This window comes from Canis lupus, chromosome 26, assembly GCF_011100685.1.
Source record: "Canis lupus familiaris isolate Mischka breed German Shepherd chromosome 26, alternate assembly UU_Cfam_GSD_1.0, whole genome shotgun sequence".
NCBI classification, from domain to species: Eukaryota; Metazoa; Chordata; class Mammalia; order Carnivora; family Canidae; genus Canis; species Canis lupus.
Window position 1 is genome coordinate 32693583 of NC_049247.1, and position 26791 is coordinate 32720373.

Consider the following 26791-nt stretch of genomic DNA (forward strand, 5'->3'; position numbering starts at 1 on the left):
GAGGTAGGCACTTGATGGGATGAGCACTGGGTGTTATTCTATATGTTGGCAAATGGAACACCAATAAAAAATAAATTTATATATAAAAAAAAAAAAAGACACGACAAGGACTCACACCCCCGAAGCTGGCGTCTCTCTGCTCGCTGCTTTCCCCTCCGTGTCTGCCCATGTGCCCTAGCTCGTCGAGCCTCCCTGGACGTCCAGCTCTGTCCCCTCCCTCCAGCAGGACATGTGGGCTGGGTGTTCCTCGGGCCTGAGCCACAGCCTGGGAGCTACTTCGAGGCAGCCAGGGCCATCACCAGGATCACTTCATTCTTCTTCCCCTCATCAGAGATCTCTGTCCTGCCCATCTGTTGCACAGGGTGTGGTACCAGTCGTTTTGTGTCTTTGTCCCGTTGTTTCCCTGTTCTGGGTGGAAGGGTGACTGCTATGCCTCTTACTCTGCCTCAGCCAGAAGTGGAGGACCCAAGGGTGTTGATCAGATGTTCATTTACCTCCCCCTCCCCCTCCTCTGCTTTCCCATTATTACTCCTGTGACATATGTTCCTTCAACAGCATCATTAATATTGATTCCAGACTGGTGAGTGGAATTGATCAAATATATTACTAAATCTCCATAAATCATGATCACTCAGGATGAATTGACTGCATGCTTTCTGGGGGAGACCGCGCCACAGGTTCTTGTGTTTCTGCCTGTCATGTGAGCAGAAGAACTACTTTTTATCTCAATTATCTTTTCAAAGATGTTTGCACACAGGCTATCCTTGCAAGACAGAGATGGTATGTACAGAGCCAGACTCATGGTAGATGATGCCTGTTGAATTCAAAGACTTTGAAGTCCATGTATCTTGACATTAAATCCTACTAAATAGTGGGGTTTCTTGTACTTAACGTGGTCCTGATTGACTGGTGATGGTTGGGAATAATTGCCTAGGTCTTTAAATCACATTAATTTGGCACGATAAGATTTTATCCACTCAGCTGTGAGAATAAGACCTAAAGATATACATTAAACAATTACTTTTATCACTTCTGGATGCAAATTTTATCATTATTTTTTTACTTGCAATCACAGGCATTAGGTAAGATAATTAGCGTGCTAACATATAGTCATAAAAATATGCCCTCAGGAGGGAATAAAAATTCTCAGGCATTTCATTCTAGATTTTTCATTGTCAATATAGCATGATTGGGGAAATACCAGGCAGCAGATTATCAGTGCTCTTGATCAAGCATTCTGATAAAGAGAAACATAGAAAGGATTAAAGAATATACCCTTTGCCTCAAAACCTACACCCATGTGGAACAAACATTAAAATAATTCAGATGTTTTACCTAGACCCGATCAAAGAACCACATGTACGGATGGGTATTGCTTCTTCCCTACATTTTCTCAGGACAAGACTTTTCTCAGAACTCCAGGGATTGAATCCAGTCAGCTACAAAAGAACAGAAAATTTAAGAATACATGAAGGTGAAATATTAGAATTTCATGAGTAGAATATTCTGAGACTTTTGTATAATTTAAATGTAAAAGAAGGTCGATTTGCATCGGAAGATCTAAGGTATCACTGTTAGATTACTTTTAACAGATTCATATTGGTCTAGGGTGGGGCAAAGTCTCACTGCACTTGGAACCATATTGTAAATCTCTTTTGTACCATCAGGATTATAGAGCAATCCCTAATGTACAAGGTGCATTGCTTTATTTAAATAAATGACATTATAAGATTGTCTGACAGGTCTACAAATATCAATGAATAAGATGGATAAAGAAGCAAAACCAAATGGAGTAAGGGCCCAGGGAAAATTGCTGAAATGCAGAATTGCCTCTATTAGGTAGCTAAATCATCTAAGACCTTTAAGGACAAAAGGGACATGAGGATCCTGACCTTGGTTTAGGAATATTACAATATTCATTCGTGTATAACACTAAAGACATTTATAATTGCAGCTACCATATTTTGAACAGTCTACGTGTGTCAGGCATCGTGATAAATGTTTGGTAATGATAGTTAATTAAACAATGCATTGTGTTCATAGTATTATTTCCAGTGTAGAGATGAGGAAAGTAAGACATTTTTGTGGGTCAAACAACATGTCATACCCAAGAAGCTTCAGATAAACATCCTGGTAGAACCTGTTCAGGTAGCCAACAGCCATCAAAGTCATCCATGGTTCTTGGTGAGAAGTCCGCATATTGCATGAGACCGTAAGATAGTGGGCCAGATGGGAACCACCGTTCAGCTCCCCAGAGAACCAGTCTGATAAGAGATGTAAAAATAAATAAATAAATAAATAAATAAATAAATAAATAAATAAATAAATAAGGATTCCAACTAATTGTTGTGAGTCTACAGGCGGGAGTCATCTTGTCTTACTGAGAGTTAGATTGTTAAACACAAAACCTGAGTCTGTTTAGTGGTAAAACAGTGCCGGATGTGTATTGTGAATGTGCTGGATGAGCAGGACTGTGTGGTGCACTTCACGTTCATACAGCCTAAGCTTGAGAAATGACTTCCTCTAAGTTACACACATAGGGACCGTCTCAACTAGGATGCAGACCCAGCACCACCGAACTTCCAAAACTATATAATTTCCATTATATGTTAATAATTTACCCATAGGGATCAAGGTAACAGTGAGGCATAAAGACAGACACAGCCCTAAAGGTACTTAGGTACTGTTGAGGTACTTAGGAACTGGTTGAAAGTGACGTTAGCTGGCAAAATGACTTAGCTAATGGAAGATCAGGGTACTCTCCTATCTAACAGGGTGAGGAGAAAGTAGTCTATTGAAGTAAATAATTTAAATAATGAAGTGACCCGTTAGTCAGTTAGTCAGTAAATAAGCTCATTAATTAACTAATTAATTCTGATATTATCAATTACTCCTTTTTAATTTTTTTCTTTTTCTTCTTTTTTTTTTATTGAAGTATAATTAACATAGAGTGTTATATTAGTTTCAAGTGTACAATGTAGCCATTCAAGAATTCTGTACATTGGGACACCTGGGTGGCCCAGTGGCTGAGCGTCTGCCTTAGGGTCAAAGTGTGATCCTGGGGTCTTGGAATGGATTCCCACATCGGGCTCTCTGGGAGGGGGCCTGCTTCTCCCTCTGCCTCTCTCTCTCTCATGAATAAATGAAATAAAGATGTAAGAAAAAAAGGAGACATTTTTTTTATGTACATTACTCAGTGCTCATCACAGCAAGGATAGTAGTTCCTAATCCCCATCTCTTATGTTACCCATCCTCCCACCCAACTCCCCTCTGGCAATCCCCTGTATCTGACTCTGTATTTAGGAGTCCATTGTTTCTCTTTTTTCCTTTGTACATTTTTTTTCTCAAATTCCACATATGAGTGAAATTATATGGTATTTGTCATCCTCTGACTTAGTTCACTTAGCATTATCCCCTCTAGATCCATCCATGTGGTTGCTGTACAATGTGCAAGATTCCATTTTTTATGGCTGAATAATATTCCTGACAGAATATATATATATATATATATATAGAGAGAGAGAGAGAGAGAGAGAGAGAGAGAGACAAAGACAGAGACAGAGAGAGACAGAGAGACAGAGAGAGACAGAGAGAGAGAGACAGAGAGAGAGAGAGGCAGAGAGTCACATCTTCATAGACACTTGGGTTAGTTACTTCCATATCTTGGCTATTGTAAATAATATTTCAATAAACATCAGAGTGTTCATATCTTTCTGAATTAGTGTTTTTACATTATTTGGGTAAATACCCAGTAGTGGAATGACTGGATCCCATGATTATTCTATTTTTATTTTTTTGAAGAACCTCCATACTGTTTTCCAGAATGGCTGCACCAGTTTGCATTCCCACCGACAGTGCACAAGGGTTCCCTCTTCTCCACATCCTCGTCAATACTTGTTTCTTCTGTTGTTGTTTCTAGCCATTCTGACAGGTATGAGGTGATACCACATTGTGATTTTTAAATTGAATTTCCCTTGATGCATGATGTTGAACATCTTCTCATGTGTCTGTTGCATTCTTTGGAAAGTGTTTATTCAGGTCCTCTGCCCATTTTTCATTGGATTATTTGGGGCTTTTTGGTGTTGAGTTGCATAAGTTCTTTATATATTTTGGATATTAACCTCTTATTGGATATATCATTTATATATTCTCCTGTATCATATATTCTCCCATTTGATAGGTTGCCTATTTATTTTGTTGATGGTTTCCTTTGCTGTGCAAAAACTTTCAAATCTGGTATAGCCCTAGTAGTTTAATTCTGCTATTTTTTTAAATTAATCAAAGCAATCCTGAGTAAAGAGAACAAAGCTTGAGGCATCACACTTCGTAATTTCAAAGTATATCACAAAGTCATAGTAATAAAAGACAGTATGGTATTGGCAGAAAAATAGACACCTAGACCAATGGAACAGAATAGAGAGCCCAGAAATAAACCTAAAGCTTATGTGGTCAATTAGTTTGTGATGCTGTATGAGCTTACTTACATGTGCAGTGTTATTTTATTTATTTTTTGAAGATTTATTTATTTATTTATTTATTTATTTGAGAGAGAGAGAGAGAGAGAGAGAGAGAGGAGGGGGAAGGGAAGAGGGAGAGAGAGAATCCCAGGCAGACTCAGTTAAGCACAGAGCCTGATGTGGGGCTCGATCTCATGACCCTGAGATTACAACCTGAACCTAATCCAAGAGTCTGACACTTAACCAACTGAGCCACCCAGGTGCCCCAGAAATAATGTATTAGATATCATAAATTAAATAATATACATGCCTATCAGATTCTATTTTACTGAATTTCTTCCAAGCAGGCTGTAATTATATATCTATAATACAGATATATTTAGAATACTTTATTCCTTGCCCTTCTTTCCCACAAATAGCCCATTTGACAATTTTAAGTCTTTAATGTATTTGGAGAAACCACACTTCGCTTATTTAATGTTTATGTCATTTATAGCTTATAGATCATGGTTCAAAAATAAAAAGTGATTGAAAAGAGCCTAAAAACAGCCAGAATAATTCTTTTACTTTTAATATTTGTGGTATTTATTATTCAAGACTGAGTTTGAAGTTCCATACTACGTAATTATTTGGGACACAAATCTAACACAAAATCTAAATGACATTAATATTTGAAGGAATGGAGGGCAGAGAGCAAGAGCCCAGGCACTGTCCAATCCACAACTCAGAATTACTTTTCTTTAATTGATATGTATAGGATGATTTACAATATGTCCTACCTCATTAGATAAGCTAACTACTTATCAAAGTGTCAGCAAAACAGAATTAAAATGGCATTAGGATCTATTCCCAAAGAACATTACAAATCTATGATAATGTATTTTCTGCTGGAAAAAAATTGTTATACTGGACATGAAAGATTTTGCTCTCAATTATATAGAAAATTCACAAGTGCTGTTGAACTCATTTTCAGAGAATGGAAAACTATCAATAAACTGTACTATAGTCATCTTTTGGTAATTTCTACTTTATTTTTTTAATATCACTGAGTATACTTCAGGATCAATGAGAAATTAGAATTATGGGTTAGAGGAGTCTTCTAAACTAAAACTATAGCCACACACACATATGCAGACACACATAAACATACACATAAGTAAAACGAATCCATAATAAATATTCTGAGATAATTTTACAACTAAAACTGAATTGGTTCTCTCCTTTCTCGTAGTATATTATAGATGTCTGTAAAAACTACAAGAAATCTGGTGTCCAGATGCATGTTTCCTATTGTTAAATATAAAAACCTCCCCTTAACAGCTGGTGACTGCAAATGAGCTTAGGAAGCAGATGATGGCAATAAGTTAACTCCGTTCGGAAATCCTCAAAACAGCCAGCTATCCTAACTGTTCATATCCGACTCCGTCACCCACTGGGCTTCTAAACATGACAGAAAAACGTCTTTCAGGAAGTTTCATTTTTACTGAGTTCAAACTAGAAGTTGTGCAGCATCCAGTCCTTCATCATCGGGGCATCATTGTAGCTGCTGGATAGCTCTGTTGGAATTTAGGTAGGAAGGGAGCCCGATGTACACTCTTCCCCAAATTTTCCAGGCTATTCTCTGAGGATAGCACTTGCTTATATCACAGAGTATGCTTTGATTCTATTTTCCCTGAACTGTTTCATTTTTGAGAGGGTAAAGGAGACTGTACGTAGGGCTGTGTGTTGCAATGGGGGATCTGGGCCCTGCGGGGCTGCACTGTCTTCTGGATCCAGACTCAGAAGGAAGTAAGTTACAGGGAGCCGAGCATAGAACAGGGTCCTAGGCTGCAAGCTTGGTGTCCAGCAGACTGCCCTTTAGATGTTTATTTCTGCCACCTACAAAGGAGAGCAGGTAATGTCATCTATAAAATGAGACTAGTGGACCCAACAGTACCTCATTCAGAGAAGTAATGTCTTACCCTAAAGGAAGTGCTCCATTCCAGTCATAATGAGTCCAATTAAGTGCAGGCGCCTGGAAGGTGTGGACAACTTCGTGTACTCTCCGTGAAGTGGCCCAGCACTGGGCAAATGCTCCGCGTATCCTCCTGGGAATGTCCGTCACTTCCTTGGCCCAGTAACACGGTGGTGGAGGCACAACGGATGGAGACAGGGCAAGCGAAGGTCTACCTGCCACTTTCTCTGCCATGTTACATACGTCCTCAGCAAAGTGAACTGAACTTTCTCAAATACCCAAGCTTTCACCACAAGAAAGCATGAAAATAGATAAAGAGACTTAAAGACATTACCGGTGATCATTAGAAAATAATTATAAAATAAAACAGAGGAGGGACACCTGGATGGCTCGGTGGTTGAACGTCTCTGCTATTGGCTCAAGGCGTGATCCCGGGGTCCTGAGATCAAGTCCCTCAAAGGGGTCCCCGCAGGGAGCCTGCTTCTCCTTCTGCCTGTGTCTCTGCCTCTCTCTCTCTGTGTCTCTTATGAATAAGTAAATAAAATCTTAAAAAAAAAAAAAAAAAGATAAAACAGAGGAGAGAGTATGTTCATCTACCTATTTGAAAACCCATCTTACTCTGGGTGCCCAGGGAAGCAATTTGCACATTAAAAGGTGCTTAATACGTTTTTGTCGGCTTGATATTTTTTATTTAATTCGTTGATGATGGCACTTACATAATGAAGCAAGTTAACGAGGCAACACTTACCCTGGGAGAGATTATATAACTACACATGGAGAACTGTTTGAATGTTCTAGACCCTATTAGGTGATCATATTTGATCTGGTCTTTTGTACACTCTGTGTCCCCTTATCCTATATCATGTGCCCAACACAACCAAGAGGATAGAAGATTTTTAAAAAGAAGAATTATGTTAACTGTAAAATAGCTACCAAGTTCCTTGTGTAGCTTCAATGCAAAAAAAAAAAAAAAATATCCTTTTTGCAGCCTCCTAAGAGCTAGAAACCACAATGCACAGAAGTGTGACAAGCACAGAAGTGCCTGTAGGGGTAACAGAATGTAGGAAGTATCTCCTAAACAACGTGAAGCTGGTGCTTGCAACAGAGAACCCTTGGAATGGTCTAGTGCAATAATAAGCAGGTAAAACTTCTTAAACGGACTAAATATATAGTATAGTAAGGTAAGTCTGAATGGAGATGTTTAGTAAGTACAGATCTGACTCTTGAGTTGAACCCTGAGCAAAGATTTCTTTCTGAACACTGAACGTATTCAGAATTGAAAACAGGAAAAAAAAAATCTTATATACTCATTTTTTTTAATCCTAAAGAGTGAGTGAGAATTTATAACGATCGCCCCGATGACTGCAAAATCCCAAAGTGCCTGGAAAAATTAAAAAGAGGAATAAACTAGATTTAGGTTCATTAGGAAAAAGGTAGGACACTTTCCCAACTTGTTTTTCATTTAGTAGTGGGGCTAAGTAAATATCCAACTATTTTATATAATTGTGTGATAGTAATAATTTGAAATATTCTTACTTTTAAATAAGATTGGAAGTTTGGATATTGATAAATCTCATTTTGAGTCATAAAAGAACTTTCCATGATCTGCTTAAACAGAGATTTAATTAGGTCTCAAGGAAATCAGAAGTAATCTTTACTAACTCCCTATTGCTTTCAGAATTAATTATAGATTTTCCCGCTCGTTTCTAAAAGCGTTTGATGTCATGACCCAAGCTTTCTACTGTCATCTCCTAGGACTCCTGTGTAAATGCCCAATAAAATGGAATTTAGATTTGTATTCCCTGGCCACAATCTACGCGTTCCTGACAATGCCTTTGCGTGTGCCCTAGAATATCACTCATGCTACTAAAAATTGTCTCTTTTTAGGTGTAAGTCAATGTCTACCACTCTCATGAATGTTAGTCTAACACCTTTGTTTCTCTTTCAGGATTGAATTGATACTTGGCTTGAATCTCTCTTTCAAAGTACCAATTATGCAGATTGAAAACACTTGGCATAATGGAGGGCTCTATGTAAATAGTGTTTTTTCTTCTCTCATCTTGACCCTTCAAGTATCTGGTAAGGAACCACAGGTATTCAACTACTTGGTACTAGTTTACCCTCCAGAGACTCAGGATCCAGGGGCAGAGAGACATAAGAAAGCTGAAGATTTGTGCCCAATAGCAGAGGAGCAACTGGGACAGTGTGGAGGACACAAGGACAGGGAGCAAACGAATCAAAAACACAGAGTCGTGGACCATGTAATGCCTTCCCCAAACCCAGGCACTGAAGTACAGCTGCAGAAAGCAGTGAGTTTGCAAGGATGACGTGAGATGAGACTAAAGAGAATGGAAGATGGACGTGAGGTCCTGTGTGATAGGCAAGTTGAGTCTATGGTTGCCATGCAGACGACTGGCCATGCATCCCCCAAAGGGCCATCACGGCATCAGTGTGATCATAATAACAAGGCGCTGGACAAAGAGAGTGCAGCTACGAGGTGGTGGGAGGAGGTTAGGAAAGAGACAATGAGGGCCTGGCTGGAGCTGGGTGGAGAGCTTGGGCGGGGATGGAGACGTAGGTTGAATGAGTCACGTAGCTGGCCTGGGACACGGCATCACTCTGATTTACAAAGAGAGGGGGTGTAAATGTGGGAAAGCAAAGAAAAAGGGGGAGATGATACTGTCTGCTGAGACCTTGTAAATGTAGGGGGAGACCTTTAGTAAGTAGTTGAATGTACGAGTCTGACACGAGGCTGTTCTACAAAGACGCCCCAAAGGCTAGGAAGGCTGAAGTGGAGTCTGATTCCCAGGCCGTGCCACCCATCCCTCCCTGCAGGAAGCCCGTCTGCTCTGATTTCTATTCCTATTTCCAGAGCTGGAGATTTTTTATGTTCTCATAAAGTTGACTTAGAAGTCTGGGTGGATTGGCTTAGACAAGCGGCTTTGGAAGAGGCAAATTCGTGGTTATTATTTTTCAGGGCATAGATGTTGGCATGGTCTTTGGTTCAAATCCTTTGTTGAAATGCTTTAGTCATTAATTATATGACCGCATGATATATTATTAAATGAAATTGGGCACTTTCAAAAATGTGTATTCAATGTTTCCAATGTTGTGTAACAAATACAATAGGATAAATATGTCAGGAAAATGGGTCATTTAAAATTACCGGGCAGCCCCGGTGGCTCAGCAGTTGAGCGGCGCCTTCAGTCCAGGGTGTGATCTTGGGAGACCCGGGATCGAGTCCCACTTCGGGCTCCCTGAGTGGAGCCTGCTTCTCCCTCTGCCTGTGTCTCTGCCTCTCTCTCTCTCTGTGTCTCTCATGAATAAATAAATAAAATCTCTTTAAAAAAAAAAGGCAGGACAAATTATTTAAAATCTAACAGTTTGCTGCTCACTTATATAAACTAGGAACATTTCTAAAATAGGAATAACTGATTCTTAACTTACTGTTATGCAGTGAGGAATAAACATAAAATATATATACTGTTCTTCCCAGAGATCTTGGCACATAAAAGAATCTCCCAAATATGATAAATAACGTTGCCTGCCTGGAATTCCTCCTCTTCTTCACCATCCTTATCATCTTTCATGCCTGGTTCTTACCCGTTCTATCAGTGAGGTGGGCTGGTGGTACAAGCAGGTACACTGTGTCACTGAGAACTTTTTGGTATCTTCCAGCAAACAGTTTCATCTTTCCTAGAATCTTGTCCTACCCTCAGAATAGATCTTCATTATCGTATCACAATATCCCCTATTTGTTCTTCCCTTCTCTAAGAAACTAGGAATAATACATCAACGTCTAAGAGAAGTTTTGAAGATTCCACTCTAATGTTTCTAATTATCTGCAGCACACAGAGATTTTAGACTATCACGATGTTCTTAGTTGATATATTTCAAAGGTGCCCTGTCAGTTATTTACACATTCCATTATTGTCCAAATAATTTGTAGAACAGGCCAAATTCATCTTAATATGTATGCCTACCCTACCTCATAACATTTTTTTCATTTCTAATAATATATAATTTGCTGTTGTAAAATCGCTAATGACAAACACGTTAATTAGAGTTTATGAAAACTCACGTCCCTACAACATATATGTTCAAATTTAAGTTCAAAAGTATGGGAATGTCATGCAACTTATATTACTAAAAATACAGTTATCACACTTGGCTCAAATTTAAGTGAGCAAAGAAGAAATCACTCTTATAGAGGTGGTTATAAAATCAATAAGGGCAGAAAATGTATGATGTTGTTCAGCATTGAATTTGTAGAGACAAATACAATTCCTCGTAATTTTTTGAGAGAATCTATGGATGGATGAATGAATGGATAGATGAACAAAAAATGTGTGAGGATCTTGGAATTGCAAGAGTGAGGTTTTTAAAACAAGTATTTTAGTCTGAGGTTTTGATTTTCTGTGTGTGCCCATAGGATTTTTTGGCTAATCGGGTACAAGATACACATTATGTAACAATTAATTGAGACTCACTCAGTATGGGTCATTGACTTGATTTTCTCTTTCTGCCTAACAAGGTATCACAACTTATCACAATAGTTGAAAACAGCCCCTATGTATTGCTTGTATTGCTCATGGTCCTGTAGGTCAGCGGGCCAGCATAGTGTGGCTTGGTCTCTGTTCGGGGTGTCACAGCCCTCATCAGGGTGTTGGCTAGGCTGGGCTCCTTCTGTTAGTCTAATGTATGTCATTGGCAGAACTCAGCTCCTTGAAGTTCCAGGACTGCAGTCCTGCTTTGTTGGTCGGCTGTGTGCTGCGTGCCTCTTTCCACTGCCTGCAGGTCCCTGTGCTGTGGGTCCTTCACGCAGCACAAAACACAAGACATCAGATCCCCCTCCAGGGAAGAATCATGAACTTCTACACTACATAGCCAGCAGCGCTCTGCTATGAAAGCAGTCATGTGATTAGGTGAGCAGTATCCAGATCCTCTAAGATTAACAGATAAATGACCTTAGCAACATCTGGAAAATGCTTTCCATCCTGTGATATGATATAACCAAGGAATAATACCAAGGGGTGGAGCCGCTCTAGAATTCCGACTACCAGATCCAGGTTGTCAATATGCCAAACACCGTTGCGCAGATAGTTAATTTAGATTTAAAGATAACTAAAATTAACCAACCGATGTTTTTTTCAAGAATAGGTTTGATTGTGTAAGTATGCTGCCGTAGTAATTATAACAGGCTGTTTCAATATTTGGTATGGATCCACATTTAGGTTTAGCTTATACTGACCTCAGCACAAAATTGCTTTTTTTTTTAATATTATGGAGGCTTTTATGAGTTTATTCTTGATGGCTGCTGTCTTGTCAGAGGAAAATAGCTGTTTTTATTTTATTTTTTTTTATTTTTTGCCAGTAAAATTATGGGCCTTATATTCAACTGTGAGAACAAGCTCTAACCTAATGCATTTGATAACTAAAAAGTGATATATACATTTCCATTTGCATAACTCAACCTCCTAGATTCACAGTTCTAAATACGGGTGTTACGTACTGATGATCTCAAGTGTAAACCATGGCTTAATCTGTTTTGTATTTTCATATGGAATATGCAGGATATTCATTCCTTGAGGTGCCCTGCCCTTTAGGGATCCCTTAGGAGCTTAGAGTGTAGGTTACGTCAACGGGTGCTGTAATGGTATCCGGTTACTCTCCAGCAGCTTCGGATCTCAGAAGCAAACCCAACGTCCATACATTTTCCGACTCTGTAGCTATACATCATGCAATTAGTTTACTTTCAGGTTAGCCTTAGTTTAGTTTTCAGATATTTTAAATCAGAGCTCTGCAGGGATGCCATGTCACATGGTTAATATGTGTTCATGGTAATGTCATGTTTTAGTTGGGATCGCATGAGAGTTTTTACAGTGGCCTCCTCTCTCTTCAGTCAAGAAAATGGTCGAATTAGAACTTGAGTTTGCTCCAAATTATAAAGTGGAAGACGGGGTTTAGAAAGTCATGTGTTTAAAACACAGTCATTGTTTACAAAGCTGGCCAGCCTTTTACAAATAAACAACCATTGATCAGTCAACAATAACAATTGCAAAATGAGTACGGTTGCCTGAAATGGACATAGTTCCTCTTCTTTGATCCAAACAATTCCAATTCTATCTTCCTTTTACTTTTTTTTACCCTATTTTACTCACACACGTATGCATGTGAACACACACATTACATTGCATATAACGCTTAATTTTAGAAAAGAATCAGAGATCTTGAAGAATAGCCAGTGATGCATGTTGTATTGGGTATGGGACTTTGTTTTGTTTGTTTATTTGAGCAAATATTGGCTATAGAATTGCTATAAACCATTGCCGTCAATTCCTAGGATTAGGTTGTGGGCTCTGAATTAAAGTAGGCAGAGGAATTAACTCAAATTGTGTAACCTGGAATGTATGAAAAAAATGCATTATGTTGTAAGCCATCTATTTAGAGAGAGAACATAATAGAAATAAACATTAATTCATTAAATTTGACAATAGGACTAGTCATTCCTTGACTTAATTCATCATTTTACGAGCATAATTTAAAGAAACATACTACCCATTGTAAAAGTGGAGAGTGTCTAGGGGACTTTGAAGTATCTCTGAATTCATCTCTTTCAAAAGATGGAACCCTATTCATTGTGAGGAAATTTGAAGGTTTTTTCAAGATCCTTAAGTTTTAGTATAAGAATATGTATGCTTGAGAGGTATTTTCAAACAACTAAAATTAGGTACAGGAGGAGTTTATTGAAAGCTAAAGCAATTGTGGGACACGTGGGTGGCTCAGGGGTTGAGCATCTGCTTTTGGCTCAGGGTGTGATCCTGGGGTCCCGGGATCGAGTCCCGCATCAGGATCCCTGCAGGGGACCCCTGCTTCTTCCTCTGCCTATGTCTCTGGCTCTCTTTGTGTCTCTCATGAATAAATAAATAAAATCTGAAAAAAAAAAAAGCTAAAGGAATTGAAAAGGATTTTTTATTTTTCTTATGAACCTAATAGGAAAACACTATCCATATAATATTCATCAGAGTATAGGATAGTCTGTAAGGAGATAGTTTGGAATTAGTGAAAGAAACAGGGAACAGGTAGTACAAACTCAATACCAATAATTAGAAGCTGTGTGACTTTTGGCAAGTTACCTAGCCTCTCTGAACTACAACTTTGTGATCCATAAAAAATATGAAAAAGTACATTTATGGAACTGTTGGGGTATTAAATGTCATAATGTATATAAAGGAGTTAGTAAAGGAGCACCTGGGTGGCTCAGTTGGTGAGCAATGGACTCTTGATTTTGGCTCAGGTGATGATCTCAGGGTCCCAGGATTAAGCCTAGCAGCACTGGGCTCTGCAATTAGCCGGTAGTCTGTTTGAGATTTTCTCTCTCTCTCTCCCTTTGCCCCTCCCCCCCACTCATGTGCGATCGCTCTCTCTCAAATACATAAATAAAATCTTAAAAAATAGTAAAAGAGCTAGTTAAGTGATTATAGAAAAGGAAAGTAAAAATCAGAGGTTTTGTTATTTGGTGTCAAAAACTGCTTCCATACAACTTCAGATAACTAATGAAGTTTACCTCTGCCCTCGAAAGGGACACGATTTTAAGATCCATAGTATCTTCTAGCCCCCCCCCCCCCCAGGTCTGGCTGTTGAGTTTCTTTAACATTTGAGTTGTTTTAAGACATCAAGATCCTTCATTAACTCTTTGAGTTATGTTTCCTCAGCTGGTCTAAGAATGGAAGATAGAAATGAGCATCACCTTCAAGCAATAGATTTCAAAGTATGAGTTGAGAAAGAGGGTCCCCTTTGTTTACAACAGAATACTTCCATTAAAGATGGCCAGTGTAGCAGAAAGGTTTTCTTTTTTTTTATATTTTTTTAAATTTTTATTTATTTATGATAGTCACACAGAGAGAGAGAGAGAGAGGCAGAGACACAGGCAGAGGGAGAAGCAGGCTCCATGCACCGGGAGCCCGACGTGGGATTCGATCCCGGATCTCCAGGATCGCGCCCTGGGCCAAAGGCAGACGCTAAACCGCTGCGCCACCCAGGGATCCCCAGAAAGGTTTTCTATTTCAATGACTATATTGAGCTTGTCCACACTTAATCTTTATTTTCCTTTCACACGAGCTGCTGTATGTGAGATGTTTCAATCTAGTTACATAATACAGGTTGTATTTATATTTATATATTTTATATATTTATATATATTATATTTCATCTCATCTTCAATAGCCATTTCTATAGGGTAACTTTTCCTAATAATGTTTATTAAAGTTCAGATAAAAACACATCAAGGAGAAGAAAGAATTAGCAGTATGTGATCCTACCTAAAGATCATATTGAGAATGACAGATGCGATGAAATATGATGGCGCTTTTATCTTTACCCCCAAAGCTCAACTACTTCAGATGTGTGATTTAAAAGACAACACTGCTGTCATCTGCAAGAAAAAATAGAAAGCTAAATACAAATGTTAGCATTTGTCTTATGTGCAAAACTATTTCTATGGAAACAGAACTAAAATTATTCCAATAATGTAATGTTGACTTTTAGTCAGCTCAAGTAAGCTCTGGTGACCAACTGACTGAGAACCAACTGCTGGAGAGTCTTCCAATCCAGAATCATTTAACAGGCTTCAAAATCAAGATAAATGTAGCTCTCGTTTGTGATCCCACTGCACACCTAAGATTTACATTTAACTGGAAATTTCCCATTGTTTCAAAAAGAGTCAATGATTTTGATCTACTGTTGCAATTAAAACACACGACCTTAACTCCACCAGAGATTAGCATAAAGCACTAAGGAACTGATGTTTTACAAAAGGTAAAATTGAGGCCCTTAACCTGAGAAATGAGGTAAGATCACTGAGTTGAGGACGTCTTTTTGAAATTGACCTATAAATGACATATAACATTGTATAATTTTCAGGTGTACTATTTGGAGGTGAGGCATTTATATGTTGCAATATGATTCCCAGCACAGGGTTAGCAAACATCTCTATCATATCACATTGATCATCATTTCTTTTTTGTGGTGAGAATATTTGAAATCTAGTCTCTATCTTACATTACTCACAAAAATTAACTCAAAAGAGATTAAAAGACTTAAACATGAGACCTGAAGCCATAAAAGTGCCAGAAGAAAACACAGCGGATAAGCTTCTTGACATTGGTCTTGGCAGTGATTTCCTGGCAAAGACACAAAAAGCAAAAGCAGCAAAAGCAGCAATCAACAAACAGGACTGCATCAAGTGGAAAAGCTTCTACACAGCAAAGGTAACCACTGACTAAATGAGAAAACAGCTTACAGAGCAAGAGATAATGTTTGCAAATGATTAATATCCAAAATATACAAGGAACTTATACACCTCAAGAACAACAACAACAACAAAATCTGATTAAAAAATTGGCAGAGGAATGACGCCTGGGTGGCTCAGTGGTTAAGTGCCTACCTTCGGCCTGGGGCGTGATCCCACAGTCCCGGGATTGAGTCCCACATCAGGCTCTCTGCATAGAGCCTGCTTTCTCTCTCTGCTTGTGTCTCTGCCTCTCTCTCTCTCTCTCTCTGTGTCTTTCATGAATAATAAATAAAATATTTAAAAATAAATAAATAGATAAATAGATAGATAAATAAGTAATTGGCAGAGCAACTGAATAGACATTTCTCCAAAGACATCCAGGGTATTATGCTGAGTGAAATAAGTCAATCGGAGAAGGACAAACATTATATGTTCTCATTCATTTGGGGAATATAAGTAATAGTGAAAGGGAATATAAGGGAAGGGAGAAGAAATGTGTGGGAAATATCAGAAAGGGAGACAGAACATAAAGACTCCTAACTCTGGGAAACGAACTAGGGGTGGTGGAAGGGGAGGAGGGCGGGGGGTGGGGGTGATTGGGTGATGGGTACTGAGGGGGGCACTTGACGGGATGAGCACTGGGTGTTATTCTGTATGTTGGAAAATTGAACACCAATAAAAAATAAATTTATTATTAAAAAAAAAGAAGACATCCAGATGGCCAACAGACACATGAAAAGACACTCAACATCACTCATTATCAGGGAAATGGCAATAGTCAAAACCACAGTGAGGTACACCCTTAAATCTGTTAGAATGGCTGTCATCAAAAACACAAGAGATAATGTGTTGGTGTGGATGTAGAGAAAAAGACACTTTTGGGTCTTGTTTGGGAATGCAAACTGGCTCAGTTACTTTGGAAAACAGTATGAAGATGCCTCAAAAAATTTAAAATAGAATTACCACGTACTCCAGCCATCCAATGGCTAGGTATATAGCCAAAGGAATGAAAACAGGGCTCTGAAAAGATATCTGTATTTCCACGATCACATCAGTCACAACAGCCAAGACTTGGAAACGACCCAAGCGTCGATGGATGAGTAGATAAAGATGTGGCATATCTGCAATGCAATTTACAGACAGAAATCCTGGCATCTGCACCAACTTGAGGGGACCTTGTGAACCTTATGCAAAGGAGATAAATCAGAGAAAGACCAGGGCTGTATGATATCACCAATGTGTGGAATCTGAAAATGCCACATTCTCAGAAACAGAGAGTAGAGTGTGGTCAGCAGGGGCTGGGGTTGGAGGAGTCAGGGAGAAAGCTGGTCACAGGGGACCAGCCCGCAGTTGTAAAATGAAGAAGTTGTGACCAGGTGATGCACGTCTCCGTGACTAGAGTCCACAGAACTGTACTATATATGGCAAAGTTGATCATGGCTTTTAGGATAGTGATTTTATTGAACTTCTTATTCCTGGTAGTCATGGACACATAGTTTGGGACTGTACTTAAGTAAATATCGGTGAGTATCTTGTAAAATATAAAACTATAGGTCCATGTTAAGAGCTTATATTTGGCGTCTGAGGCTCATATTCAAAAGCTACTCCAATGGGACACCTGGGTGCCTCTGTGGTTGAGCATCTGCCTTCGGCTCAGGATGTGATCCTGGGGTCCTGGGATCAAGTCCCACATCGGGCTCCCCACAGGGAGCCTGCTTTTCCCTCTGCCTATGTCTCTGCCTCTCTTTGTGTCTCTCATGAATTAACAAATAAAATCTTAAAAAAAAAAAAAAAAAAAGCTGTTCCAGCATTTTCAGCAGTGGGACCTGGTGTAAGTGATTGAATCCATCCTTCCTTCCTCAGTTTTCCCATTCATAAAATATGAACTGTAGCAATCACTATAATATATGATTAAGGAGATTAGGAATAAATTAGATTATAGCTTCATGTTGCTTATTGGAGTACTTGGCATCTTGATGATAATGACTAGCAGAAGTAAAACCTGTAGTGAGAAAAAAAAAAAATTCTTACATCCTTCCCCATCCACTCAACAGCAGGTAACACTGCAGGACACGTTAAGTCACTGGTGGGCACCTGGAGTCACGGGGACAGAGTTAAAGAAACAGCAGAGCAGATCCCACAGTAGTTGCTACAATCCTACAGAAGCCCTGAGAATCAGGAAGCCGTGGGTCTGGACTATGCCGTAGAGTCCGAGGCTTGCCCAAAGCACAGGCCTTTGCCAATATCCACTTGGATACCATGATGATGGTGATTTATGTTGAAACCTGAAGATATATTGCCATCTTTGGAAAACCTCCTTGGAAGGATAGAGTGGGAAGTTCTTGCCTTATCTCCTTCCTTATCAAATAAAAATTACTTCCCCAGAAGCCCAGAGAGCCCTATTTACTTGGCATTTCACTGTCACAGCGTTTCATTTTGTATTTATGAAAAATGATTGTAAGAAAGGCAGAAGCTATTCAACAGCAAGCTGGTCATCTACTTCCCTCACCTTTTCCTGGTCCATATGCATTAATAAGGCAGTTTGATTATTAAAGGCAGCCATTCCTACAATGGGATAATCTCCACTAAGCGGCTTCCAGAGTAGTGATCACAAGGAAAGAGCCGGGGATCACATAGAGGTAGTTTGAAAATTTTGCTGTGATCAGTCCTGGGCATAATGTATCCCTTTATCGTCACAGCAACTAGGCCACTCTGGTGGGAAAACCCCATGGCTGGCAGCCTGGTTGAAGGATTGTCTAGGGGATTTGAAACTAAATCAGGTTAACTTTTATGAAAATGTCTTGTTCCTCTTGCATCTTGCCTTCAACCCTTTTGGGCAAAGGTCTATCTGTAAGTGGGGGAAGATTGGGGAAGAAATGAAATTATAACTACTGACATGAGATTCTATGATGTTGGAGGGATGGTACAAGTCCCTATATCTTTCCTTATATCTAAGGAAAGAACACGTTAGACCCCAAAAGGTGCAAGAGAGAGGTGTGTTGATGATCTCCGTTTTTCAGAATGCTCGTGGAGCCTTACTCAGAAGGCAGATGCTCTGGTGCTCTCCTCCCAAACCATTGCAAGAGTCTGAATTCTAACCGACTAGAGAATCTGACAATAGTAACCAGCAGATTTCTTAATTTACAAGTTAACATAACATATCAGATCCTTCACAGTTCAGGACTCAACATTGTACAGTTGACATCCCATTTTCCGGTTAATTGGGATAGAGATGTTGGAGACTGGTTAGGGCTAAAATAACCAATAGCAGATGTGTTTTTTTTTTTTTTAAGTTTTTATTTATTTATTCATGAGAGAGAGAGGGGGAGAGAGAGAGGCAGAGACACAGGCAGAGGGAGAAGGAGGCTCCATGTAGGGAGCCCAACATGGGACTCGATCCCGGGACCCCAGGATCACACCCTGGGCTGAAGGCAGGCGCTAAACTGCTGAGCCACCCAGGGATCCCCAGAAGTTGTGTTTTCAAATGTGCAATACATATTTGGGAAAAATTGTAATTTTTTGAAGCTGGCTTTATAGTATTGAACATTTTGAAGTTTTCGATGAATAACCAAATATTTTAAGTGAATATCTTTGTCTATTGCACTCTCCTCAAAAGTGACAACACAAGGGTGATATTTGCCATTGTGTAGCTCTAATAAGACCTGCATTTCCAAATCGTTAAGGTGGTAAGAGAATGTTAATTCTCTGTGATGTGATGGGTGTTAGGGCAACAAGTACAAACATCCAGAATCTCAGTTATAGACAAATGAGTTTGGGTCAAGTTTAATGGGACAAGAAAACAGTAGTGAGCATTCAGTACTTTTTTTTTAAAGATGTATTTATTTAATTTAAAAAATATTTATTTCACAGAGAAAGAGAAAGAGAGCATGAGCAGATGGAGGGGCAGAGGGAAAAATAGACACCCCGCTGAGCAGGGAGCCCGACATGGGACTCAATCCCAGGACCCTGAGATCATGACCTGAGCCAAAGTAGATACTTCACCAACTGAACCACCTAGGTGTTCCCCTTATTAGGGAGCATTATATGTAGCACGAAAACTTTATGGTTAGATGGAAATTAAGAAAACTTTAGGGTTAGATGGAAATTGAGATATGTCCTGTACAAGGCATCCAATGAAGGCAGATTCTTATTCTCTTTCCTGTCCTATAAGATGTTTAGTTGTAAAGATGAATTGAGGTAAAGATAAAATCTTCTGACATATCTTAGGAATTTAGTAGAAGTTAGGTATTTTTGCTAAAGGTAACGAAAAGAAAAGGTATATGAAGAGAGGTGAAAATATTTAGGTATAGTAGTTTTGAGAAACTTCTAAATAAACATCATAGGTGGCATGTTAAATTATTCATAGGAAATAGAATTATTTAAAATATAATATGTAGAATCATATAAACCTTCACAAAAGTTTTTGAATGAACCTATTATATTATTCTTGTGATTCAAAATTATATCAGGAAAGACTTTGTAAACAATCTAATATTTTTTTGACTTAATAATAACATAAAACTCAAAATACCAGGGCGCCTGGGTGGCTCAGTGGTTAAGCATCTGCCTTTGGCTCAGGTCATGATCCCAGGGTCTCCCTGCAGGGAGCCGCTTCTCCCTCTGCCTGTGTCTCTGCCTCTCTCTCTGTGTCTCTCATGAATAAATAAATAAAATCTTAAAAAAAAAACAACAACAACAAACCTCAAACCACCAACATGATCTACGTGTAAGAAAGGAACAAATACACAGAAGTAGAGCTAAGGTCTGACCCCTAAGAATTAACAGAATATTCACAAATTTATATTTCTGTTTAATTTTTTAATACCAAAGGATTTTTTTAAAGAGTATTGTCACCTTGATATTCAAGAACTAAAGAGTTTTAGATACTTGGGTGGCCTGGGTGGTTTTGTCGGTGAAGCGTCTGCCTTCAGCTCAGGTCATGATCTCAGGGTCCTGGGATCAAGTCCCACATTGGGCTCCCTGCTCAGCGGGGAGTCTGCTTCTCCCTCTGCCCCTCACCCCTGCTTGTGTTCTCTCTCTCTCTTTCTCAAATAAATAAATAAAATATTTAAAAAAAGAGAGTTTTAGATTCATTATTTAATTTCAAAGTATTCATTATGACTATTCAGTAGGCAAATAATATTCCAAGTTACCACCTAACCCCCAGGCTTCAATATTTAGTCAAGTTGTCAGCCAGAGCACTAGAAGTCTACATTGAGATGCAAGGAGTTTCATATAATTTTTCATCTTTTATTTTATCTCTATGATCAGACAGTCTAGAACTTTGTTTATGTGGTTTTCCTCTCTACTAAGGCTCATTAATAGTCCCCGTGATTCTTCGTAGGTCTTGGAGATGACCTAATTCACCTCTCACATAGGGAAAGTAAGAGAGTGAAACGTGCAGTGGGATCTTGGTTTTTATACTGAAGCTGAAGGCGCTTTCATGTTTCACTTTTTAGCTGAGATGGCTATTTGTCTGAGTCTTGTGGCATATAATATAAATAAGAAAAACAGCAACAACAATATCAACAAAACTTCAAGAAACAAAGATGCTTCATTTTCCCCCTGGTTTGTTATCTTATGTCACCAAAAATTGTACTGACTTCCTCAAAATAGCATTCAGAATATCCAGTAAGACGTGATAGTAAAGCTATCAACCACTGCAACTTGAGAAAGGGTGGGTTTGTGATTTTTTAAATTTCTAAGGGGAAATAATTGGATTATCATTAATAGCTTTAATACCTGAATTCATTTGGTACATTAAAATGTATTTACTCACATTTGAATTCTGGTAATTGTTCTAGCAATGACATACATAGACAAAAAAGTCAATAAACAATTAAAAAGCATTATCCATATGTTATTTTAATATAACCTATCAGAATTAAAATAGGTAATTATACTATATTTAATTGAATACAATTGACATACAATAATTGCTTTTTATGAAGTTTTCAGGCTATCTAAAAAGGTGCTCAGGTAGGAAACACACAAACGAGATTTTTATAATTTGGCATATCATCAGGAATGAATCTAATTGTATAACACTAAGTCCTTGTAAACATGATTTCTTTTATACTCCTTGCAAGATTAATTATCTCATTAGATTAATTCCCTTTTCCTACCCTTTAGTAAGGCAATGAACCAGGGGAAGCTGCTGTACAAAATATTTTTAAAGTGAGTTTTTTCTCCATGTTTTCACATTCCCAGTGGAATCGTTTCAAAAGTTTATCACAGCCAGCAAAGTATTGACAAATAAGATGTATGACTTCCACTTCTGGGCAAGATAGACTATTAGGGACTGAATTTACTGGGCTGCTGAAAAACTGTGCAAGGCTTATGAACTGACATTTCTCAAGATGCTGTCTCTCAGGTGACAGAAGGAAGTGTTTCCTGAGAGCTGAGAGATAAAAATAAGGTGAGTGTTATCATAGCCCCACTGCTCAGGGACGACTGCGGTGAGCCCTATGTCTGCCCAGCCATCAGAGCATTCCTAGGCCCAGGCAACAGGAGGAGGGATCCAGGCAAGTCCCAGTGAGCTCCTTGAGTTGAAAGGTGGGAGCCGAGAGCCAGGGGGAAACAAGGCACCAGAGTTTTCACAGGTAAGTAAGGGGGCGGGAGAGGAGCAGTATAAAGATAGACTTCCAGAGATCTTCAGAAACCCCCTCCAGTGTTCAGTTAAGATTTGATGGACACATCCATGAAACCACACTCAAGGTAGGAGAAACCACCAAAAAGGAATGAAGATATAAACCCCCAGAGGTACAGGACTTGGAGGAGGCCTGTTCCCAATAGTGAGTCTGGAGAAACTCTTGGTTCTAAGGCAGTAGTTAGAGTGTAGAGAAGGGTCTTGCTTTAGGAAAGGGGAATAATTAGCCCTAGACAGAAAACAACTCCAGTTTTGCCTAAAAGTCTTAGGAGCAAGACTCCAAGGGAAAACTAATGTCACTATGTCTAAAAACAAAGACTGTGAATATCTTTCAAAAATATTCAGCAATGAATAAGGTAAAATTTTCAGTACCTGGCATCCTATTAAAAACTATTAAGCAGCCTGGAGGAAGGACCATAAAACCATACGAAAAGAAGAGAAAATCAGTGTATCAAAACTGATGCAGACCTGACACAATCGAGAGAATTATCCATTATTATTATTATATTATACTGTATTCCAAGTACACACAGAACATCTATCAAGATAGATCATGGGCAGCCCGTGTGGCTCAGTGGTTTAGTGCTGGCTTCAGCCCAGGGCATGATCCTGGAATCCCGGGATCGAGTCCCACATCAGGATCCCTGCATGGAGCCTGCTTCTCCCTCTGCCTGTGTCTCTGCCTCTCTCTGTGTCTCTCATGAATAAATAAATAAAATCTTAAAAAAAAAGATAGTCCATATTCTTTGCCCTAAAACAAACTTCCATAAAATGGAAAAGATTTAAAGCCATAGAAAGTATCCATCCTTCCATTAAACAGTAGAACTCATGTAGAAATCAGTAACAGAAGACCTCTGGCAGATCTCCCAAATTTGGACATTAAATGACATAACCCCAAATAACTCCTTGTTCACTGAAAAAATTCAAAGATTAAGTTAAAAACCTATCTGAACTTAGTAAACATGAAAGCGTGATTTGTGTGATCATCAACATGTGTGTGATGCTGTGAAAGTGATTTTGGAGGCAAAGGTCAGTGCTAAATGTTAACTCTAGAGAAGAAGGGTCTCAAATCAATGATACTAGTTTCCTCCTTTGAGGACCCAGGAAAGGATGACAAAATTGAGGCAAGGATAAATAGAAATAATGAAGACCAACATGGAAATGAGATATGATGGAAAAATAACAGAGAAAATCAGTGAAACTAAATGCTGAGTATTTGAGAAGATACATAAAATTGATAAATCTCTGGGCATTTTGATCAGGAAAATGGAGAAGACAAATGTAACCAGTATTGGGAATGAGCAAGGTGACATCAAGAGAAAATATACTGATACTAAAAGGGTAAAAGAATATTATGAAGAACTTTATATAAATACATTTTAAAACTTTTTATATAACATTGATAGATTTCTTGAGAGACAGTAATTACCAAACTCACTTGAAAATAAACAATGCTCACTTTGGCAGCACATATACTAAAATTGGAACCATACGGAGATAACATAGCCCCCATTGCAATTTCATGAAGCATTGCACATTTTTAAAGGAATAAAAGGCATCCAAATCAGAAAGGAAGAAGCAAAGCTTTCATTATTTGCAGATGACATGATATTCCATATAGAAAACCTGAAAGACTCCACCAAAAAATTGCTAGAGCTGATACACGAGTTCAGTAAAGTCATAGGATACAAAATCAACTTGCAGAAATCTGTTGCATTTCTATACACTAATAATGAAGTAGCAGAAAGAGAAACCAAGGAATCAATCCCATTTACAATTGCCCCCAAAATCATATCTAGGAAGAAATCTAACCAAAGAAGGTGAAATACCTGTACTCTGAAAACTATTAAACATTGATGAAAGACATTGAAAAAGACACAAAGAAATGGAAAACATTTCATGTTCATGGATTGGAAGAACAAATATTGTTAAAATGTCTATACTACCCCCAAAGAATTGACACATTAAATGTAACCCCTATCAAAATAGTGTTTGGTTTTTTCACAGAGCTAGAACAAACAATCCTAAAATTTGTATAGAACAACAAAAGAACCCAAATAGCCAAAACAACTCTGAAAAAAAACAAAGCAAAGTGTAGGCATCACAATTCTGGGCTTCAAATCCTATTACAAAGCTGTAGTGATCAAAACAGTATGGTACTGGCACAAAAATGGACAGAATAAAAATCCAGAAATGAACCAACAATTATAGAGTCAGATAATCTTCTTCAAAGCAGGAAAGAATATGGAATGAGAAAAAAAAAAGACAGTTTTTTTTTTCAACAAATGGTGTTGGGGAAACTGGACACCCACATGCAACAGGATGAAACTGGACCACTTTCCTACACTGCAATGTAGTGAGACCACTTTCCTACAATGCAAAAATAAATTCAAAATGGGTAAAGACCTAAATGTGAGACATTTCCCACAAAAATAGGGGAGAACACAGGCAATAACCCCTTTGACATTGAGTGTAATAACTTCTTTCTAGATATGTGTCCTGAGGTAAGGGAAACGAAAGCAAAAATGAACTATTGGGACTAATAAAAAGTTTCTGTGCAGCAAAGGAAACAATCAACAAAACTGAAAGGCAAACTATGGAGTGGGAGAAGATATTTGCAAATGAAATATGTGATAAAGGATATGTATCCGAAATATATAAAGAACTTACAAACTCAACACCCACAAAAAATAATCCGATGAAAAAATGGGCAGAAGAGAGGAATAGACGTTTTCCAAAGAAGACATCCAGATGGTCAACAAACACATGAAAAGATGTTCAACATTGCTCATCATGAGGGAAATACAAATCCAAACTACAATGAAACTATCACTGCAAACCCATCAGAATGACTAAAATCAACAACACAAGTAACAACAGGTGTTGGTGAGGATGTGGAGAAAGGGGAAACCTCTTCCACTGTTGGTGGGAATGCAAGGCGTGTGGCCACTATGGAAAACAGTATGGATGTTTCTCAAAGAGTTAAAAATATAATTACTTAAGATCCAGCAATTGCAGTACTAAGTATTTACCCAAAGAATACAAAAATACTGATTTGAAGGGATATGTGCACTCGACTGTTTACAGCAGCATTATCACCTATAGCCAAATTATGAAAATAGCCCAAGTGTCGATCAACTGATGAATGGATAAAGTGATAAAATGTGGAATGGAATGGAATATTACTGAGCCACAAAAAGGACAAAATCTTGCCATTTGCAACATGGATAGAGCTAGAGAGTATTACGCTATGTGAAAAAAGTCAGAGAAAGAGAAATAATGTATGATTTCACTCACATATGAAATTTAAGAAACAAAACAAATGAGCAATGAGGGGAAGAGAGAGAGAGAAATGTAAACCAAGAAACCGGCTCTTCATTATAGAGAACAAACTGATGGTCACCAGAGGGGAGGTGGCTGGGGCACGTATTAAGTAGGTGATGGAAATGAAAGACAACACTTGTGATGAGCAGTGGGTGTCGAATGGAAGTGTTGAGTCACTATATTATAAACCTGAAACTAATATAACACTGTATGTCAACTAATCGGAATATAAATAAAAACATTTTTAAAAGGATACAAAAGAAACATGAAATGAGAATACAAATTATTGCCGAGAGAGAATTTAAATGTGGCTTAAAGAAATGGGGACATTTTTCACAGATTGGAACAATAAATATTATGAGTATATCTGTTTTTCCAAAATTGGATAAACTAAATCCCATCAAACCACCATTGTGATTTTTATGGTGGAAATCTACAAATGGATTCTGTAATTCCAATGGCAATTCAAAAGACCTAGATGGTCAAAATATTTTAGATAAAAAAGAACAAAATCAGAGGACTAACATCACCTGACTTTAAGATTTACTATAAGTAATCACAAAAGTGTGGAACTAAGATAAATTGATCAATGGAACATAATAGAGAATCCAGACCTAGACTTAGATGTATATGGACAACTCTTGTTTGACAAAGGTTGAAAAGCATCTCAGAGTAGAAAGAATTTGCCTTTTATTAAATGGTCCTGGAAAAAAAAAATTAAATTAAATTAAAAAAAATAAGTGGTCCTGGAAAAATTGATTATGGGGAGAATGGTTATAAAAAAAATCCGGAAACAAAAAAAATCAACCTTAATGCCTCTCTCATACTTCATTTTAAAAGTAAGCTAGACTAGATCATACACCTAAATACAAGACTTAAAACCATATATTTTTTTTAAAGGGGACTAAGAAGAAGCCTTTCATGAACTGGAGTAAGGCAAATGTCCTAGAAGCAGCAACAAGAACATGATTCATAAAAGAGCAAACTGATACATTGGACTTCATCAAAATTAGAAATTTCTTTTTGAAAAATACTGCTGAATGAATGAAAACGAAGGCCCCAGAATGTACGAGCCTAGTAAAAATGTTTGAAAATCGTATATCTGTTATAACACT

The 26791-nt window shown here is 38.3% G+C and overlaps 1 protein-coding gene across 8 annotated transcripts in view; it reads left to right on the forward strand.

Annotated features, from left to right (window-relative positions):
• Window positions 1–12902, forward strand: part of ZWINT (ZW10 interacting kinetochore protein) — a 56798-nt gene extending 43896 nt beyond the window's left edge. For all 8 annotated transcript variants that reach the window (XR_005379499.1, XR_005379500.1, XR_005379498.1 and 5 more), the window contains 2 exons: window positions 7400–7552; window positions 8360–12902. The gene's annotated coding sequence lies outside the window, so the exon portion shown is untranslated. The remainder of the gene's footprint in view (window positions 1–7399; window positions 7553–8359) is intronic.
• The last annotated feature ends 13889 nt before the right edge of the window (window positions 12903–26791 follow it).